A 17,043-nucleotide genomic window follows, 5' to 3' on the forward strand; every position below is an offset into this window, starting at 1 on the left:
CAGTCCATTCTGAAGATCAGCCCTGGGATTTCTTTGGAGGGAATGATGCTGAAGCTGAAGCTCTAGTACTTTGGCCACCTCATGTGAAGAGTTGACTCATTGGAAAAGACTCTGATGCTGGGAGGGATTGAGGGCAGGAGGAGAAGGGGACGACAGAGGATGAGATGGCTGGATGGCATCATGGACTCGATGGACATGAGTCTGAGTGAACTCCGGGAGTTGGTGATGGACAGGGAGGCCTGGCGTGCTGTGAATCATGGGGTGGCAAAGAGTCGGACACAACTGAGCGACTGAACTGAACTGAAGGAGTGGTGTACTGGTAAATGTTTAACAACTAGAATTTTGGGGAAAAGTGTATGTGTATATATGTTTATATTAAACTTTACTGACAAAAAATGTGTAACAGAGTGTAAAAACAATAATATAATATGCAGTAGTCTTTACTGTAAACTCCATATAAGCAATTGATGGTAACATAATGTTTTGTTGATTTTTGTAGAACTTCTACATCCACAGTCACTTTGTGACTGCAACTGATGACCATGTATTTTTAACATGATGTTGGTTGGTATTTTCCTTCACATTAATAAGACAAAAAATGAAATAAAGACATCTGTAAGAAGTTCACTCATTTGTCAATGATATGAGCTACTTCTCTGATGAATGGAAAAATAGTTTTCAAATAATGGAAGACTACTTCAATTTTTATGCTATTGACAATGCAAAGGCTATAGATATGACAACCTTGAAGGCTTAAAAGGAGATAATCAATAAAACAAATCTAGTCCTAACTTACACTGCTTGACAACTGTTGTGGAATAAGTACTTCTGCTTTAGTTTACCAATGTGATGTCACTGAATGAGGAGTTGGAATGAAATGCACTGTAGGTGACTACCTAGCATTCCCACCATACACATCCAACCTACATAAAAAACCTTAAGGTTAAATAACAATAGGCATGTAGCAATTAGAAGGGGATCACTTTTGAGTATTACCTTTTAAAATATACAACTTGATTTACTTCTAAATTTGTGTATTTTAATTTCTAAATTAAATTTACTACTATGGTCAAGAATCCCTTAGAAGAAATGGAGTAGCCATCATAATCAACAAGAGAGTCTGAAATGCAGTACTTGGATGCAGTCTCAAAAACGACAGAATGATCTCTTCGTTCCCAAGGCAAACCATTCAATATCATGGTAATCCAAGTCCATGCTGCTACCAGTAATGCTGAAGAAGCTGAAGTTGAACGGTTCTATGAAGACCTACAAGACCTTCTAGAATTAATACCCAAAAAAGATGTCCTTTCATTATAGTTGACTGGAATGCAAAAGTAGGAAGTCAAGAAACACCCGGAGTAACAGGCAAATTTGGCCTTGGAGTACAGAATGAAGCAGGGCAAAGGCTAATAGAGTTCTGCCAAGAGAATGCACTGGTCATAGCAAACACCCTCTTCCAACAACACAAGAGAAGACTCTACACATGGACATCACCAGATAGACAGCACCAAAATCAGATTGATTATATTCTTTGTAGCCAAAGATGGAGAAGCCCTATACAGTCAGCAAAAACAAGACTAGGAGCTGACTGTCGCTCAGATCATGAAATCCTCATTGCCAAATTCAGACTCAAATTGAAGAAAGTAGGGAAAACCACTAGACCATTCAGATATGACCTAAATCAAATCCCTTACGATTACACAGTGGAGGTGAGAAATAGATTTAAGGACAAGATCTGATAGAGTGCCTGAAGAACTATGGATGGAGGTTCGTTACATTGTACAGGAGACAGGGATCAAGACCATCCCCATGGAAAAGAAATGCAAAAAAGCAAAATGGCAGTCTGAGGAGGCCTTACAAATAGCTGTGAAAAGAAGAGAAGTGAAAAGCAAAGGAGAAAAGGAAAGATATACCCATTTGAATGCAGAGTTCCAAAGAATAGCAAGGAGAGATAAGAAAGCCTTCCTCGGTGATCAATGCAAAGAAATAGAGGAAAACAACAGAATGGGAAAGATTAGAGATCTCTGGAAGAAAATTAGAGATACCAAGGGAACATTTCATGCAAAGACGGGCTCGATAAAGGACAGAAATGGTATGGACCTAACAGAAGCAGAAGATATTAAGAAGAGGTGGCAAGAATACACAGAAGAACTGTACAAAAAAAGATCTTCATGACCCAGGTAATCATGATGATGTGATCACTCATCTAGAGCCTGACATCCTGGAAAGTGAAGTCAAGCGGGCCTTAGGAAGCATTACTATGAACAAAGCTAGTGGAGGTGATGGAATTCCAGTTGAGCTATTTCAAGTACTAAAAGATGATGCTGTGAAAGTGCTGCATTCCATATGTCAGCAAATTAGAAAACTCAGCAGTGGCCAAGTTTTCCAACTGACTGGAAAAGGTCAGTTTCATTCCAATCCCTTAGAAAGGCAATGCCATAGAATGCTCAAACTACCACGCAATTGTACTCATCTCACACGCTAATAAACTAATGCTCAAAATTCTCCAAGCCAGGCTTCAGCAATACGTGAACCGTGAACTTCTAGAATTTCAAGCTGGCTTTAGAAAAGGCAGAGGAACCAGAGATCAAATGGCCAAAATCTGCTGGATCATCAAAAAAGCAAGAGAGTTCCAGAAAAACATCTATTTCTGCTTTATTGACTATGCCAAAGCCTTTGACTGTGTGGATCACATAAACTGTGGAAAATTCTGAAAGAGATGGGAATACCAGACCACCTGACCTGCCTCTTGAGAAATCTGTATGCAGGTCAGGAAGCAATAATTAGAACTGGACAGGGAACAACAGACTGGTTCCAAATAGGAAAAGGAGTACGTCAAGGCTGTATATTGTCACCCTGCTTCTTTAACTTCTATGCAGAGTACATCATGAGAAACCCTGGGCTGGAAGAAGCACAAGCTGGAATCAAGATTGCTGGGAGAAATATCAATAATCTCAGATATGCAGATGACACCACCCTTATGGCAGAAAGTGAAGATGAACTAAAGAGCCTCTTGATGAAAGTGAAAGAGGAGAGTGAAAAAGTTGGCTTAAAGTTCAACATTCAGGAAACGAAGATCATGGCATCCGGTCCCATCACTTCATGGGAAAAAGATGGGAAAAAAGTGGAAAGAGTGACAGACTTTATTTTTCTGGGCTCCAAAATCATTACAGATGGTGACTGCAGCCATGAAATAAAAAGATACTTACTCATTGGAAGTAAAGTTAGAGAGCATATTAAAAAGCAGAGACATTCCTTTGCCAACAAAGGTCCGTCTATTCAAGGCTTTGGTTTTTCTAATAGTCATGTACGGATGTAAGATTTGGACTGTGAAGAAAGCTGAGCACCGAAGAATTGATGCTTTTGAACTGTGGTGTTGGAGAAGACTCTTGAGAGTCCCTTGGACTGCAAGGAGATCCAACTAGTCCATCCTAAAGGAGATCAGTCCTGGGTGTTCATTGGAAGGACTGATGTTGAAGCTGAAACTGCAATACTTTGGCCACCTGATATGAAGAGCTGACTCATTTGAAAAGACCCTGATGCTGGGAAATATTGAGGGAAGGAGAAGGGGACGACAAAGGATGAGATGGCTGGATGGCATCACCAACCCGATGGACATGGGTTTGGGTAGACTCTGGGAGTTGGTGATGGACAAGGAGGCCTGGTGTGCTGCAGTCCATGGGAGTCACAAAGAGTCGGACATGACTGAGTGACTGAACAGAACTGAACTAATTTCTAAAAATGGCTGTGCTTAACAACTGGCTCCCAAAATTTGACAAGTGAATCTCAAAAGCTATAAAGAGTGGGCTCTAGGTCACCACTGGACAAACACTAAAGAAAAACCTTATTTGGACACAATTTATCAGAGTTCCTGCGTCCATTGGAATCACAGTGATTTCATGACTGCTGGCAAAATGTTACCAGTGAACAATAGAGGCTGGTAGGATTTTCGAATAATTCCAGTCCATGCATCCATATGCAATTTCTTAATCAATAGACATTGAAAACACAATTACATGAACTTTAGACTTCAAAGAGTTTTAGCCCACTTCTTTCAGTTCAAAAAGTACAGACTAAAAAAGGAGTCTACTACCTTCTTCAATTAAAAATAATATATATTAAGGGAATAAAATCTATAATGCTTGGATAGACAAAAGTTTGTCTATCTTGGTACTAATGACCTACTTTGTTTAACCAACACTTTCCCTCACATTGTGGGAAACATGATCTCAGATGATCCCCGGATGCAATACTGCTTTCCTACCAATTGCTGGGAACAACCAAACACCAGCGGTAATTGTCAAAGCTCAGTCCTGTCCCATTACAAGTACATTATGAATAAGCATCTAAAAGACTTGCACAGTGCCTGCTGTTGACAACCTATAATTAACCCTGGCTATAACTCTAGATGTCACAGAGTTTCAGTGAAAAACAATTTCAGGGAAAACAAATGTTCCTTTAAACAGTAATGTCTAAATTTGTTTATGATTGTAGAAAGTCAGCCTCATCCCTTATAATCAATGGAAAAGATCAATGGAAAGGTCAGTGGATTCAGAGTTGAAGAAGGACCTAGATTCTGGTCTTGATTCTGCTACTACGTATCTCGAGTGATGCTGAGTAAGTAATGTTACCTCTATTTACCTTAGTTTGCTAATTTTTAAAGTAAAAGTGTTGGGCTAAATAATGGCCAGTTTTTAAAAATGAGGAGATCAACCTCCATAATCAAAAGCATTTCCTACTGCTTAAAAAACCCATATGAATTAAAAATGCAACAAATATATCCTCCATGTAGCTCTCTTGAACAACAGTTAAGCCCTCTTGCAGATTTTCAATGTCACACTCCTCTTTGTTCTTGCAAACACACACTGTGATTCCTCTAGTTTCTAAATGTACATTTGATCTTTCAAATGTGTATTCTCAGTTTTCCCTATTGAAACTTGTTTACTTGTGAGAACAAGGCTCTCTTTATCCAGTAGATCAGCAAGCAATTCCCAGAAAGGGCTAGGGTGTGAGGTGTCAGTCATACCCAGGTACAAAAGACATAATGTCAATGTATTAAGAAAACAAGGTGTGGTGGTCTCAGCCCCCGGGCTGGGGAATATTGTTCTATCTTCTCTCACTGCAGTTCTTAAAAATGGCTAAACCGTAATTTAAAAATTCTGAGTCTGTGGTCTTTTCTCAGAACTGTCCAATTAAAATTTTTTGTAGTTTTAAGCATATTGTGCCTGAGACTAAACAAAGACCGTAACCATCACACCTGAGAATAGTAATACTTGCCCTTTATTGAGGCACTGGACTTGGTGCTTTACATATATTATCTCATTTACAATTTTACCAACCCATCAAAGTGGGTATTATCAAGTTTCATACATGACGCAAATGAAGCCCGAAGAAGCTAAGTACTGTGCCCAGGTTTAGCAGGCAAGTAAGAGTATGACAAGAACACACAGTGTATGGCAAGACTACACAGAAGAACTGTACAAAAAAGGCCTTAATGACTCAGATAACCACAATGGTGTGGTCACCCACCTAGAGCCAGACATCCTGGAGTGTGAAGTCAAGTAGGCCTCAGGAAGCATTGCTGCCAGTGAAGCTAGTGGAGGTGATGGAATTCCAGCTGAGCTATATAAAATCTGAAAACATGACACTGTTAAAGTTTTACACTCAACCTATCAGCAAATTTGGAAAACGCAGAACTGGCCACAGGGCTGGAAAAGGTCAATTTTCACCCCAATTTCCAAGAAGGGCAGTAGGAAAGAATGTTCAAACTGCTGAACAGTTGCACATGCTAGTAAGGTTATTCTCAAAATCCTTCAAGCTAGGCTTCAGCAGTACTTGAATTAAGAACTTTTCAGATGTATGAGCTGGATTTAGGAAAGGCAGAGGAACCAGAGATCAAATTGCCAACATTCACTGGATCATAGAGAAAGCAAGGGAATTCCAGAAAAACAGCTACTTCTGTTTCATTGACTATACTAAAGCCTTTGACTGTGTGGATCACAACGAACTGTAGAAAACTCTTGAGATGGAAATACCAGACCACCTTACCTATCTCCTGAGAAACCTGGAGTCAAGAAGTATGTGGGTCAAGAAGCAACACTTAGAACCTTATATGGAACAACTGACTGGTTCAGAACTGAGAAAGGAGTATGACAAGGCTGCATACTGTCACCCTGTTTAACTTATATGCAGAGTACATCATGAGAGATGCTGGGGTAGATGAGTTATAAGCTGGAATCAAGATTGCCGGGAGAAATATCAACAACCTCAGATATGCAGATGATACCATGGTAGAATGGTAGAAAGCAGAGAGGAACTAAAAGAGCCTCTTGACAGGGGAGAAAGAGGAGGGTGAAAAGGCCAGCTTAAAACTCAACATTCAAAATACAAAGATCTTGGCATCCCATCTCATCACTTTATGGCAAATAGAAGGGGAGAAAGTGGAAGCGTGACAGATTTTCTCTGCTTAGGCTCTAAAATCAGTGCGATGGTGACTCAGTCAGTTCAGTTGCTCAGTCCTGTCTAACTCTTTGTGAACCCATGAACTGCAGTATGCCAGGCCTCCCTGTCCACCACCAACTCCCGAAGTTTACTCAAACTTATGTCCAGTGAGTCGGTGATGCCATCCAGCCATTTCATCCTCTGTCATCCCCTTCTCCTCCCACCAATCTTTCCAGGATTGGAGTCTTTTTAAATGAGTCAGCTCTTCACATCAGGTGGCCAAAGTATTGGAGTTTCAGCTTAAACATCAGTCCTTCCAATGAACATTCAGGACTGATCTCCTTTAGGATGGACTGGTTGGACCTCCTTGCAGTCCAAGGGACTCTCAAGAGTCTTCTCCAACACCATAGTTCAAAAGCATCAATTCTTTGGTGCTCAGCTTTCTTTATAGTACAACTCTCACATCCATACATAACTAGTGGATAAAACAGCCTTGACTAGATGGACCTTTGTTGCCAAAGCAGTATCTCTGCTTTTGAATATGCTGTCTAGGTTGGTCATAACTTTCCTTCCAAGGAGTAAGCGTCCTTTAATTTCATGGCTGCAATCACTATCTGCAGTGATTCTGGAGACCCAGAAAATAAAGTCAGCCACTGTTTCCCTATCTATTTGCCATGAAGTGATGGGACTGGATGCTGTGATCTTGGTTTTCTGAATGTTGAGCTTCAAGCCAGCTTTTTCACTCTCCTCTCACTTTCATCAAGAGGCTCTTTAGCTCCTCTTCACTTTCTGCCATAAGGGTGGTGTTATCTGCATATCTGAGCTTATTGATATTTCTCCCGGCGATCTTGATTCCAGCTTGTGCTTCCTCCAGCCCAGCATTTCTCATGATCTACTCTTCATATAAGTTAAATAAGCAGGGTGACAATATACAGCCTTGATGTACTCCTTTTCCTATCTGGAACCAGTCTGTTGTTCCATGCCCAGTTCTAACTGTTGTTTCCTGACCTGCATACAGATTTCTCAAGAGGCAGGTCAGGTGGTCTGGTATTCCCATCTCTTTCAGAATTTTCCACAGTTTATTGTGATCCACACAGTCAAAGGCTTTGGCATGGTCAATAAAGCAGAAATAAACGCTTTTTTTTGAACTCTCTTGCTTTTTCGATGATCCAGCAGATTTTGGCTATTTGATCTCTGGTTCCTCTGCCTTTTCTAAAGCCAGCTTGAACATCTGGAAGTTCACAGTTCATGTATTGCTGAAGCCTGGCTTGGAGAAATTTGAGCATTACTTTGCTAGCGTGTGAGATGAGTGCAATTGTGTGGTAGTTTGAGCATTCTATGGCATTGCCTTTCTTAGGGACTGGAATGAAAACTGACCTTTTCCAGGCCTGTGGCCACTGCTGAGTTTTCTAATTTGCTGACATATTGAGTGCAGCACTTTCACAGCATCATCTTTTAGTACTTGAAATAGCTCAACTGGAATTCCATCACCTCCACTAGCTTTGTTCATAGTGATGCTTCCTAAGGCCCACTTAACTTCACTTTCCAGGATATCTGGCTCTCGGTGAGTGATCACACCATCGTGATTATCTGGGTCGTGAAGATCTTTTTCGTACAGATGGAGGAGCATGGTAGGCTACAGCCCATAGGGTCGCAAAGAGTCGGACACTACTGAGCAACTTCACTTTCACTTTCTGTGTATTCTTGCCACCTCTTCTTAATACTTCTGCTTCTGTTAGGTCCATACCATTGCTGTCCTTTATCGAGCCCATCTTTGCATGAAATGTTCCCTTGGTATCTCTAATTTTCTTCCAGAGATCTCTAATCTTTCCCATTCTATTGTCTTCCTAGATTTCTTTGCATTGATCATCGAGGAAGGCTTTCTTATCTCTCCTTGCTATTCTTTGGAACTCTGCATTCAAATGGGTATATCTTTCCTTTTCTCCTTTGCTTTTCGCTTCTCTTCTCTTCACAGCTATTTGTAAGGCCTCCTCAGACAGCCATTTTGCTTTTTTGCATTTCTTTTCCATGGGGATGGTCTTGATCCCTGTCTCCTGTATGATGTCACGAACCTCCATCCATAGTTCTTCAGGCACTCTATCAGATCTATTCACTTAAATCTATTTCTCACTTCCACTGTGTAGTTGTAGGGGATTTGATTTAGGTCATACCTGAATGGTCTAGTGGTTTTCCCTACTTTCTTCAATTCAAGTCTGAATTTGGATAAGGATTTCATGATCTGAGCGACAGTCAGCTCCTGGTCTTGTTTTTGCTGACTGTATAGGGCTTCTCCATCTTTGGCTGCAAAGAATATAATCAATCTGATTTTGGTGCTGTCTATCTGGTGATGTCCATGTGTAGAGTCTTCTCTTGTATTGTTGGAAAAGGGTGTTTGCTATGACCAGTGCATTCTCTTGGCAGAACTCTATTAGCCTTTGCCCTGCTTCATTCTGTACTCCAAGGCCAAATGTGCCTGTTACTCCAGGTGTTTCTTGACTTCCTACTTTTGCATTCCAGTCAACTATAATGAAAGGACATCTTTTTTGGGTGTTAATTCTAGAAGGTCTTATAGGTCTTCGTAGAACCATTCAACTTCAGCTTCTTCAGCATTACTGGTAGGGGCTAGACTTGGATTACCACGATATTGAATGGCTTGCCTTGGAAAGGAACAGAGATCATTTTGTCATTTTTGAGATTGCATCCAAGTACTGCATTTCAGACTCTCTTGTTGATTATGATGGCTACTCCATTTCTTCTAAGGGATTCCTGCCCAAAGTGGTAGATATAATGGTCATCTGAGTTAAATTCACCCATTCCAGTCCATTTTAGTTTGCTGATTCCTAGAATGTTAACATTCACTCTTGTCATCTCTTGTTTGACCACTTCCAATTTACTTTGATTCATGGACCTAACATTCCAGGTTCCTATGCAATATTGCTCTCTACAGAATCGGACCTTGCTTCTATCACCAGTCACATCCACGTCTGGGTTTTGTTTTTGCTTTGGCTTCATTCCTTCATTCTTCCTGGAATTATTTCTCCACCGATCTCCAGTAGTATACTGGGCACCTACTGACCTGGGAAGTTCATCTTTCAGTGTCCTATCCTTTTGCCTTTTCATGGGGTTCTCAAGGCAAGAATACTGAAATGGTTTGCCATTCCCTTCTCCAGTGGACCACATTCTGTCAGACCTCTCCACTATGACCTGTCCATCTTGGGTGGCCCCACACAGCACGGCTTAGTTTCATTGAGTTAGACTAGGCTTTGGTCTGTGTGATCAGATTGGCTAGTTGTTTGTGATTGGCGATGGTGACTGCAGCCATGAAATTAGAAGGCAATTGCTCTGTGGAAGGAAAGCTATGACAAACATAGACAGTGTGTTAAAGACCAAAGACATCACTTTGCTGACAAAGGTCTATATAGTCAAGGCTATGGTCTTTCCAGTAGTGATGTAAGGATGTGAGATATGGACAATAAAGAAGGCAGAGTACTGAAGAATTTATGTGTTTGAGAAGACTCTTAGGAGTCCCTTGGACAGCAAGGAGATCAAACTATTCAATCCTAAAAGAAATCAACCTTGAATACTCATTGAATGAGTGATGCTGAAGCTCCAAAGCTTTGGCCACCTGATGCGAAGAGATAAAGACCCTGATGCTGGGAAAGATTGAAGGCAGAAGGAGAAGAGGGCAATAGAGGATGAGATGGTTAGATGGCATCACCAGTTCAGTGGACATGAACTTGGGCAAACTCAGAGATGGTGAGGGACAGGGAGGCCTGGTTGCTGCAATCCATTGCAGTTGCAGAGTCAGATATGACTTAGTGACCAAACGAAAGTGTATGGCCTCCCTCACAGTACCTGCCACTGCAATTAAAACTCCAGCATGACCCAAGTAGGACTGGTGCCTGTCTTGGTTTTGAATGGGGAAGACAGCAGTGGAACAGCTCTATGAGATTTTGTGCTTGGCAATTTCGCTATTAATGGGATAGAATGCCCATTTTGAAGTGAAAGTGACACTTTTCCAAGCAAAGCTTTACTTCAACACTTGCAAAAAAAAGGTCCATTAAGGTCTATCCAACATATTGTGCAATCCTGTAAGGTCTTTTCAATGCTAAGCTAAAAGCCATACTTGCAAATGTACTGAAATATCTTTTGTTAGAAAAGCATGGGAAAATTATATACATGCTATGTATATATCACGACGCCATGAGGATGCAACTAACTTTATTACTCAACAATCACAAGTTCCCAACTGGTTACTAAATGTGGCCCAGATGTAAACATCAACATGATTTTATGATAATGCCAAACACTGGCAAGGTGGTGACACAAATAAGACTGCTGTACATTGCTGGGGTCAATGTATGTTGAAAACTACTATGAAGAAAAGCATCCTCACCCAGCAATTCCAGTCCTAGGTACACACCCCACAGAAATGCTTTCACAGGATGCCAAAGTCATGTATGAGAATGCCTTTAGAAGCTTTATATAGTAGTCCTAAACCAAAATCAACATAAATGTCCATTATCAATAGAATGAATAAATAAATATTGGTATACAGTGGATACTATTTAGCAGAGAATCAATAAATATAGCCACACCACACAACATGGATGAGACCCACAAACATTATATGGAGCTAGGTACAAGAGTATACAGTGATTCTGTTTATGGAATGTTCAAAATCAAGTGAAACTAATGTACAGTGTTAGAAGTCTGGAGGGTGGAGGCATTTGGGAAGAAGAGGGGAGTGGTTGCAAAGGGCCTGGAGAGGGCATCTGAGAAAAACAGCAACAACAAACACAATTCTATTAATATCAGGTAGGGATTATTATTCTCACTTTATACAGATGAAAAAGGGACTTTTAGAGAGGTTATGAAAACACAGCCTACATTATACTTATTTAGTTATAAGTGGCTTTAGCCAGAATTTTAACCCAGATCTGAGTCTCCTCATTCCTTTCTTCACAATATTAGTATTAAATATAGTGACTTCTTCTTTTTTTTTTTTTGCCCACTCAGCATACCTTTCCACTGCTGGTCAAAGCATCCCACTTAGCCTCCCCTCATTCCACGTGGTCCTATGGGGAACGCCCATGACAACACCTCACCCCGTGACAGGGGCAGCGTTTGACTCGCCTATGTTCACTGGACACTGTAAGGGACCTGAACCTTGGACTGTGTGATGAATAATCAATGAAGACTAGAGGAGCTCAGTAATAACACCAGAAGCAGCCAAATGTGAAGCTGTCTGTAGGTTTGATATCCTCTGAAAGCAAGCTCAATGGAAGCACAAGCATGACAGATTCCACAGACTGCTCTATCCTCACCCTGGACACAGTGCCTGTGATGTCACAGACTCTCAGTAAATATTAAATATCGCTCAATGTATGAATGAATCCTCTGACTGTTGCATTTCATGTTCTTCCCTTGGCTGGACAGTTTAGCTTTTTCTTTATATTATGTAAACTAATTGCTATTTTCCCAGTGCAATGCCAGATTTCCCTTTCTTTTGCAATGCCAGCTTCTCGTGCTTGCAAGCAAAGAACCCTATCAGAGTTTTATTTCCAGCACTGTCACACGTGCCATAATATTTGAGAATACAGTCCTGTGGGGATCTGTTCTTCTATAGCAATGCATTTTCTGTACTATTGTCAACCCCAAATAAGGATGTTGATAGAAAATTCTTGAACTGCACCATCAAGGAACTATACAGTATCATAGGAGAGATAGTTTATTAAGTGCCATACAGATCCATGTGAAAAAGACCATGTACAATATGTGAGGAAGTAGTTTATTTCAACACTGCATTTGATTCATCCTAAACTTGGACCGGGAGAAACAGCAATAACCTCAGATATGCAGATGGCACAACGCTTATGGCAGAAAGTAAAGAGGAACTAAAAAGCCTCTTGATGAAAGTGAAAGAGGAGAGTGAAAAAGTTGACTTAAAGCTCAACATTCAGAAAACGAAGATCATGGCATCCGGTCCCATCACTTCATGGGAAATAGATGGGGAAACAGTGGAAACAGTGGCAGACTTTATTTTTGGGGGCTCCAAAATCACTGCAGATGGTGACTGCAGCCATGAAATTAAAAGACGCTTACTCCTTGGAAGGAAAGTTATGACCAACCTAGACAGCCTATTCAAAAGCAGAGACATTACTTTGCCAACAAAGGTCTGTCTAGTCAAGGCTATGGTTTTTCCTGTGGTGATGTATGGATGTGAGAGTTGGACTGTGAAGAAAGCTGAGCACCAAAGAACTGATGCTTTTGAACTGTGGTGTTGGGGAAGACTCTTGAGAGTCCCTTGGACTGCAAGGAGATCCAACCAGTCCATTCTGAAGATCAGCCCTGCGATTTCTTTGGAGGGAATGATGCTGAAGCTGAAACTCTAATACTTTGGCCACGTTATGCAAAGAGCTGACTCATTGGAAAAGACCGTGATGCTGGGAAGGATTGGGGGCAGGAGGAGAAGGGGATGACAGAGGATGAGATGGCTGGATGGCATCACTGACTCAATGGACATGTTTTGGGTAGGCTCCGGGAGTTGATGATGGACAGGGAGGCCTGGCGTGCTGTGATTCATGGGGTTGCAAACAGCTGGACACGACTGAGTGACTGAACTGAACTGAAACTTGGACCAACTTTCATACATTTATCCAGGTAGTTATGAAAAGGAAATCAATGCAAACAGCATATGAATTCATAGGAAATATTAACATCTTCTCAGGAAGAGATGGGTTGATTGGTTTTGAGCAATTATATTAAAATATAAAAACCAATAGTGTGCATAGTAGCCTTTTCAAAGAAATCATATGCCTTTTTGCTTTGATTTTCATCTTCTTCACAGTGGAAAGGGTTGGAGTTGATGTAAAAAGAGTACATTAGAATAATGATGATGGTAATTGTTGCAAAGTCAACAATCTCTGAGTGAAGTTCCTAAGCCTGCAGTGAATGGGACATAGTCTGACTACACGCACCTTTCCATAGGACTGGCACAGGCTGGTTTTCTATATTTGGGACATAAAGAAATTATGGTTTGTATGTCCAATATGGGCAGCTAAATATAAGCAAGAAACTTTTCCTTACCCTGGACACATACACATGGAAAACTTCTTTGATTCAACCCCAAATTTTGGAAACTGGCAAATTCGAGCTCTAACGGCCAAAGCTGTCCACAGCAGCCTTGTATGAGTCAAGGTTCCATGGCAGATTAAATATAATCTATGTAATACATTAATCATGGTTAAGGCTGGCTTCAAAAAGTCCTATACTACTCAGCAGGTTACTTGTGTCCCTGTGTGTATAACACATATACTGAATAAACCTAATTTCAAGTAAAGCCTCAGAGGTAGTTTTAAAAGATGATCCTCGGGGCTTCCCTGGTGGCTCAGTGGTAAAGAATCCACCTGCAAATGCAGGAGACACAGGTTCAATCCCTCATCTGGGAAGATCCCATGTCTCGAAGCAACTAAGCACATGTGCCACATTTAGTCATCATATTTCCCTGGATTCCTACAGACTGTGATGGTTTCTGAAACTTTTCTTATTTTTGAAGACCTTGATAATTTTCAGGAGTATTTATTAGATATTTTGTAGAATGTTCCACTATCTCGGTTATTGAGCCTGTGCTCTAGAGTCTGGGAGCTGCAACTATTGAGCTCATGTGCTGTAACTGCTGAAGCCCATGAGCTAGAGCCTATGCTCTGCAACAAGAGAAGTCACGGCAACGAGAAGCGCATGCACCGCAACTAGAGAGTAGCCCCCCTCTCCATAACTGAGAAAAGCCCATGTAGCATGAAGATCCAGCACAGACAAAAATAACTCAATCAAATTGAAAAGCACCATTCAATACGCTAATGCATGATTGTTGTGTAGACTCTGGTGATGTCACTTTGAGGGAATAAATGCCAATCATTTTCAAAAAAGAAAATGAAACTTCACACAATAGTTGGATTTTGTAGGTTTTCCCTAATGCTCTTTTTCTGTTCCAGGGTCCCCATCAGGCTATCACATTACATTTAGTCATCATATTTCCCTGGATTCTTAAAGACTGTGATGGTTTCTTAAACTTTTCTTATTTTTGAAGACCTTGATAATTTTCAGGAATATTTACTAGATATTTTTTAGAATGTTCCACTATCTTGGTTTGGTTGATGTTTTCCTCATTGTTTGACAGTATTTTGGGAGGAAGATCACAGAGGTAAAGTACCATTCTCATCACATCATATCAAGGGTATACAGTATTATTAACATGAGTGATCACTATGACGTTAACCTTGATAACCTGGTCAAGGTGGTGGCTATCAGGTTGCTCCACTTAAAGTTACCCTGACTTCCCTTCCCATCCTGTGTTCTTTGGAAGCAAGCCACTAGGTATAGCCCACACTTAAGGGTCTATGGGGTCGCACAGAGTCGAACAAGGCTGAGGTGACTTAGCCACGACAGCAAGGTACGGGGAGTTATGGTCCACCTCTTAGAGGGCAGAGTAGCTACATAAATTATTTGAAATTCTTCAGATGGGAGATTTGTTTCTTCTCCCACATTTACTTATTTATTCAGTCATATAGTAATCTCTAGAGAAGGAAATGGCAACCCACTCCTGTATTCTTGCCTAAAGAATGTCATGGGCAGAGGAGTCAGGCGGGCTACAGTCCATGGGGTCACAGAGAGTCAGCTGCAACTGAGCACAGCATATAGCAATATCAGTATGGACTTGTGTATTTATTTAGTCTTTGACTGATAACTCAATACTGTGTTATTTTATTACTTGAACTGTTCCAGTTTTACCCACTGAGATTTCTTTCAGTTGGCTCCCATGCCCTCTGACATGTCCCCGTTGTTTTGCTCTTTGAACACCAATTACTTTTTCTTTTTTAACAGGGAAGGATAGGCATCTGTATTTTTGGATGGCTTATATATGGATCCACTGAGAGACTAGGCTCAATCATTTAATCCTTAGTAAATATTGAGTTCTAGTATCACTTTACAGTTAATTCAAAGGGTTAAGACTGACCTCAATACTTCATCATTCATTTATGGGACAAACTTTGTACAGGGGTTCAGAAGGTTAGTTTCCTTAAATCATTCCCAGTGCATGACTGGTATTAATTCACGTTGAGAGGCTAGGTCTTTCAGAACTAGGCTGTCCATCAGAGGTGGTGAAGTAAACTGTACTGGAACTTCAGCCTTTCCTGAGAGACCCTCTGCTCCTTTGTACTTCATCTTGTACTTTCAAATTAAATCACATCTTCACAGTCACTGGTTAGGACCAGCCTACTGCTTATCACCAGTTAGAAGCAGTCCACTGTTATCACAGGTTGGAACCAGTTTCCCGGTTGAAGGTGCTGCAGTAATGTGGACAGAATATGGAATAATTTATCCTTGGAGACCCAGGCGTCCTCTAATTATGCTAGTTGGGCATAGTCCTGAGCATGCAGTATGTCTACAAAAATGTCTGAAGGGCTGTCTTACTAAAAAACTGGATATGTGAGAATACATGAGATTCTAGGCACTAAGACAGTCATATATATTTTCTCACCTCCTCATAATTATCTTGTAGGAAGATATCATTATTCTCTTGTTACAGAGATTGGGGCCTGGGAGGTTAAGTCATAGAACTGGTGAATGGCAGAGTGGCATTCCAATTCAAAAGTCTCTATGCTAGTTTACCCCTTCAGACTGGAAATTACGGCCATATAATCTTACTGTTTCCTCAAAGGAAGCCTGCTGTGCCAAGTGTGGGCAGTGTAAGCCTCAGGTCTATTTAAGGCCACATTCTTGCTGGTTTGGTTTCGCTCTGTTCATAAGAAAGGGCAAAGAGGGGTTAGATTTCCTCTCACGAGGCTCTGTATTGGTTGAAATCAAGCATTCTTCTCTTGGGAGTTACCTTAAGAGAAACCCAGAACTGCAAGGTTAGAAGGAAACGAAAGGCATTCTAGCTAAAAGTGCTGTGTGACGTTTCTCTCCCCTCCCCAGTACCTCTCCCAGATGGTTGTTCAGCTTCACTGAAAGGCTCAGCGTTTTCTGAGGTAGGCTATTTCTTCTTTAACCACACTATTAAACTCTTCATTCTCCAGAACAATCGTTTCTTTGTAACTTCTAGGCTGGGTTTCTGACCCCACCTTGGGAAGATGAGCTCTCAGTCGGCTTCCACATGCCAGCACCATCAGCTTCCTGGACTGTGTGGGGAGTTGGGTTAGCCCCAGGTCAGGCACTGCTTATCCTGTGGTGGATCCAAGAGAGCATCCTTCAAAGCAAGACAACCACAGACCCACGATGCCAATTTATCCCAAGTTACTGTATTAACATATGCCCCTCTTCTGAGATAGCAAAGATTGGCTGTCACTCATGTTGAATAACTATTAGCTCTGCACTTCCCTTAGGACCTTCACTTCTCTTAATGGGATCACAATCATCCCTAGGCAAACCCTTAAGAGGCATTTAGTCCACTGTGTTCATGTTAAGTGCCTCTACGGGTGAGGGTGCAACCACATGCATTTCTAAGTGTCTATCAGATTCACAGTTCAAACAAACAAGTCAAGGAAATCTTGGACGTGCCTGAATATAAAAGCAATCTCAAAGAAGAATGATGGCTTACTG

General features: G+C 41.1%; 1 protein-coding gene and 1 long non-coding RNA gene across 6 annotated transcripts in view; one reads left to right on the forward strand and one right to left on the reverse strand.

Annotated features, from left to right (window-relative positions):
* The window catches only part of PIP5K1B (phosphatidylinositol-4-phosphate 5-kinase type 1 beta), a 354,808-nt gene that overhangs the window by 40,862 nt on the left and 296,903 nt on the right, over nt 1-17,043 (reverse strand). The window lies entirely within an intron of this gene.
* Nucleotides 4,495-13,223, forward strand: LOC138433552 (uncharacterized). Its single transcript, XR_011254355.1, has 2 exons — nt 4,495-4,617; nt 11,461-13,223. It is a non-coding gene; the product is annotated as an uncharacterized lncRNA (long non-coding RNA).

Source organism: Ovis canadensis, chromosome 2 (genome assembly GCF_042477335.2).
Source record: "Ovis canadensis isolate MfBH-ARS-UI-01 breed Bighorn chromosome 2, ARS-UI_OviCan_v2, whole genome shotgun sequence".
NCBI classification, from domain to species: Eukaryota; Metazoa; Chordata; class Mammalia; order Artiodactyla; family Bovidae; genus Ovis; species Ovis canadensis.